Source organism: Chenopodium quinoa, unplaced genomic scaffold (genome assembly GCF_001683475.1).
Source record: "Chenopodium quinoa cultivar QQ74 unplaced genomic scaffold, ASM168347v1, whole genome shotgun sequence".
Taxonomy (NCBI): Eukaryota; Viridiplantae; Streptophyta; class Magnoliopsida; order Caryophyllales; family Amaranthaceae; genus Chenopodium; species Chenopodium quinoa.
Window position 1 is genome coordinate 1,755,246 of NW_018743919.1, and position 5,564 is coordinate 1,760,809.

The following is a 5,564-nucleotide window of genomic DNA, read 5'->3' on the forward strand; positions in this document are numbered from 1 at the left end:
GCAAGGCTAGTAACAACAATGTTAGGTATAACAGAATAAAGATTAGCAACTTTTGTAATTATAGGTTCATCATTTTTGGGCATAGAAGGCCCATCGTATTTTGAACCACTTCTTAGAGTAATTGCATTCACGTGATCAGTAGGTTGCACAGGCTGCGGCGGTAGGGCTCCATGCTGGCGAGTTTGCAGGGAAGAGGAAAGTTGCGCAATTTGATTATCCATAATCTTATTATGTGCTAGGATCGAGTCAATTTGCGCATCTATCATCTGCATCTGTTTCTGCATATAAACTAACATCGTTTTGATTTCTGATAAGCCAGAGCTAGAAAGAGGAGTAATAGCTTGTTGTGGTCTTTGATGTGGAGGTTGGTAGTACCTCTACTGTGGTTGTTGTACCTGTGGTGGGGGGTTAAGCACATTCGTACCATTGTACGACATATTTTGGTTATTTTTCAACCCTGCATTGTAGGCGTTAGAGTATGGACTAGTTTGCGTATAAGTCTGAAAAGAATTAATCTTCTCAAGCGAATTGGTACATTCCTGCGCCCAATGACCTACAAGACCACAATTATCACAGATTATTGCAGAGTTAGTACCAACAGCAAATATATTAGCAACAGGAGAAGAATTAGATTTATTAATATTGTCTAGTTTTTGGCTAATTGCAGTTAATTGTGCTTGCAAAAAAGATATAGAATCGACTTGGTGCTTTCCCTTATTTGTAAATCCTCTGGGATTCCCATATTGGGAATTATGAATAGCCATCTTTTCAACAACATTGCTCGCTATATTAACATCTAAATTCATAAATGTTCCGTTGGCTGCAGAGTTCAAAATCATTCTTGAATTATATCCAAGCCCGTTGTAGAAAGCTTGCATTATCTGCCACTGTGCTAGCCCATGGTGGGGGCATTCTCTCTACAAATCCTTGAATCATTCCCAAGCTTCATATAAAGATTCATTCTCTTCTTGGGAAAAATTTTGGATCAAACTCCTTAACAAAGCTGTCTTCTCTGCAGGGTAGTATTTATTATAAAAATTCAAAGCAAGAGTTTCCCAGTCAGTAATACCAAGTGCAGTTCTGTTCAATCCATCGTACCACAATTTAGCTTTACCACATAGAGAAATGGAAAAAAGAATCTCCCTGATTTGGTCCTGCGTGACCCCAGCTTGTCTAATAGTATTGCAATATCAGCAAAAAACCAAGATGTGGAGATTTGGATCTTCACCCTTAGCTCCGCTGAATTGCTTCCTCTCGATCATGGTTATAAACTGGGGTTTAATCTCGAACTGTACTCCCTTGAGATTGGGTGTAAGAGCAAGGTATGGAAAATCTGCCAGGGACGGCTGAGAACAATCCCTGAGCTTGCGAGGTGGTTAAGCCATCATTGATTCTAGTTTTCAAGAAACTTCTGTGTCACTAGAATCAGATGGGGGTTCCAAAGGTGTATTACCCTCGGGAGTATTTCGTGCCTGTCTAAAAAGGTTCTTCTGTCTATGAAAAGAACGTTCGATTTCAGGATCAAACGAAATGTAACCTGATCTAGAACTCCTGGACATAAACACAGAACTAAACAAACAAGTATGAGAGACTGTACCAAAGAACTTGCGTTCTCTAAGACAGAAGAAAATAATCTAGACTACAAAAATAATTAGAAATAAAAATAAAACCGTTTCACCGCCAACGGCGCCAAATTTTGACAAGTTTAAGTCGTATCACCTAATCAAAAGTAATTCCTAGGACCACTAACTAAAATAGATAGGGAAGTAGGATCGAATCCACAAGAAACAAGTCTTTCTACTCCTAAAAAGTTAATATAATCTAGATTATCAAGTAACAAGAATTGTGAGAATTATACTTCAGACTATAATTAAACTAATGGAATAATCAATAATAAAAAGCCTAGGGTATAGGTTTACCAATAAATAATATTCCAGGGTAAAACACAACAATCAATCATCAATGCATCAATTAATCAGATCATAAAGGGCTTTCACTACGTATTACAATCACAGAATTAATCTACCGGTATTAAATCGCATATCTCGAATCTTGACTTAACCATTTATAAATTAACCTGCCTATTGAAACTAAGCCTAAACATCAATTCTCATCTCTCTAATCTCGAATCAATATTGCGTAACTCATACAATTAAACCGGCGCTAATCTAATTGCATAGCAGTAAAATAATCAATAGAAAATACACCAAAGCATTAACAATCAACAATAATAAATTACCCTTTATATTATTTATGGATCCCCACTACCCTAGAATTAAACTACTCACGCATAATTAAAACTAAACTAATCAAATCAATTAAACAAAGTATAATAAATCGAAGCAATTAAATTACTGGAAATAAAAGGGGAAATCGTTACCAAAGTAAACGGAGATAATGAATTACGTAAAATTCAAGGTGTAGAGAGAAAACAAGAGTATTCACTAAAAGCTAAAACTAAAAACTAAGAATCAACTAACTGAGAAGAGATAGCTTCAATCCCTCTTAACAAAGCGTATTTGTACTCTTTGCCAGGAAACCTAAGCTAAAACAAAGATTAAAATTGCTAAATATCCTTTAGAAACGCGTGCCCGGTCGGGCACGCGTTTTTGGTCTGATGATCTTCAGTCGCGCCCGGTTGGGCGCAAGACAGGGCGAAGGGCTTTTTTCCTTCCTTTTACCTCGCCCGGTCGGGCGCGCCTCAGGGCGAGACACCCACCCGGTCGAGCGAGCTCTCGGGCAATCTAGATATCTTCAATTGGGCTATTTACCTGGCCCAATTCGCATTTCCTCTTTGGGTCTTTAAGACTCGGTCCAATACCATGGAATTTTCTTCTTTGCCGAGCCCTTAATCACCGGTTTGATTGCTCCAACGCGGTCTAATGCGATCCCACTCCAATGCTCGTTGTGGCTCAAATAAGTCTGGGAAAATGCTCCAAATTCGCAATTTCCTATAAAACATTACCAAATCTACGAAAACACTAGAAAACGCATATTAGTAATAAAAATGGCTCTAAAGAGCCAAGAATACTCCTAACTGTGACCAAGGAACGTGGGTAAATCTCTATATAAAATGAACATATCAAAAGTCTCTAGGATAAGAAATACAAGAAAACAAAATTAGAAACATCTTATAATATATCTAGTCATTTCAAGTAACCCCAACTTAAGTAACCAGAATAAGACTTCATAATGAAAGTAACCCTTACAAGTAACTAAAAGCATATTAAATAATCAAAATTTCAAATCTTACCAAGTACCATGTGAGAGTATAATACTCAGTGTGAAATTCATCAAAATTGGTTGACATTTTGAAATTTTTCTTGTCAACTTAAACATGCATGGAATAAGTTATGTTGTCCAAGTAATCAACTGTGTGCTCAATGAAGTTTATGACCACAAAAGAATAATGTTTGCCATAGTAGATTAGAATGAATATCTACAAAAAAATTAAGCAATCAATTCAAGTAAACTAATTCAATAGACACAAAAAATACATGAAACACCATGCAAGTAATTTCTTATAATTTAAGTAACCGTTTATTATAATTAAAAGTTTACAAGTATTAAACTTAAGTAACCCCTTAATTATAAATATAACTTTACAAGTATTAAACTTAAGTAACCCCTTAATTATAATTATAACTTTACAAGTACTACGTCTAAAAGTAACCCCTTAAATTATAACATTATAACTTAAGTAACCCATATAAGTAACCCCTTAAATTATAACTTAATAAGTAACCCCTTAATTATAAATAAAGGTAACCCCAAATAAGAATACAGGAAACCCAGTAAAATATAGGCAATAAAGCAATAAAAATAAGACAAAACACGTACCAACAGTGCATCACACAATTCAGGGCATTGTACAGACTTAGTCCACATATCCTTGCTCCAAAACTTCATTCTCATATATGCAACCTTCTCCGTTATATATACAACACAAAAGAGGGCACTACAAAAACATTAAAGAAAATATAAATATAAATACATTAAAAAAAAAAGTATAAATATGAATAAACAACTAATCAAAAATTATATACACATAAAAAAAATAGTAGTAAAATACCATATGTTCACCATCAAAAAAGAATCTTGGATCGTTCAGGCCATCATACTTTAAAACCTCAACAAACATAATTAAGAAAAATTAAAAACAATCCAAAATACGATTGGAAATTATCCGCTTAGTCAGCATTGTTAAGAATTCTTCACGCGGTAAAGAATAGAATTCATTAAAATAGACTAAAATTTCCCTGTTTAAAATAAACAAACATTACAAATACTGTATAACCATAAAAAGTAACCCTATAACATAAATAAAATTAAGACATAATTAAAATACTTATGACATAGAAAATCCAGCATAATTCTCTATAAAACAGTAGTCAGCTACCGCATCCTCAAGCTCCTTATTGATGACATTTTCTTGTTGTTAGATCTCATAAATTTTGATATTAATTGTAATTTATAACCACCAGGAATTCTACAATTAATATTGCAACTAATAAATTCAACACTTTCCACATAACTATTAACCCCACTAACAACTTGAATTTCCTTCTCACCATCATGCATACCAACATCAGCAAATTTCTTCTTTAAAACCTCCATGGATTCTTCAGGATTGTTGCCACACACAAAGGAGCGTAACACTTCTTTCTTTTGTCTCTTACTCATCAATATTCTTTAGAGTTGAAACCAAATTCTCTTGACTTGAAACAGTTAAAGCAATAGGACTATACACAACTATAGCCAAAGGATTATTATCATATGCCACAACATCAGAATGTTCAACATCATGAACCTCTTCATCTTAAATTAGCTCAGTAGGAATAGAAACACCTTGAACATTGGCACCTTCAATTGGCTCAGTAGTACTTGGCTCAATAAGAGATTTAGTATCTAATTCTTCATTAATTGACAACAAAACATCTTCAACTACTGATTTTGCATGAGATGCACCCAATGAATCATCAAAGACCTCTTCAGCTTGAATAGGCTTAGCAGCAGCGTCTTGAACAATATCAGCAAAACCTCTAAGAGCCAATTGAGATGAAGGTGGTGTTTCAAGTTCTGGATTAGAACAAGAAAACAACTTAAACGAAGGCAAATCATCTACCATCTTCTTCATTACATTACCCTGATTTGTAATCTTGTCTATTTGTTCCCAAAATGATGGATCATTAAAAATGGGATCCAACTGTGAAAGAACAGGGGACTTTTCCTTTTCAGAATGTTGAACATCAACTTCAACCAACTTTGGTTGCTTCTTGATCGAATCAATGTATGTTTCGAATTGATATCACATCAACTTCATATCCCTCTGCATTAACATAAGCTTCTCCTCAACACCCTACAAAAATATTAACAATTCATCAATATATAAAAAAAGTAACCCTTTCAAAAGGCTCAATCCATCAAATAAATCAATAAAAATTAACCAAAAAAGTAACCTCAATCCATCAACTAAACAATAAAGGAAATTTTTTTACCTTACTATAACTTATGTAACCCCTTGCTTACAACTTAAGTAACCCTATAAGTATAACTTAAGTAGC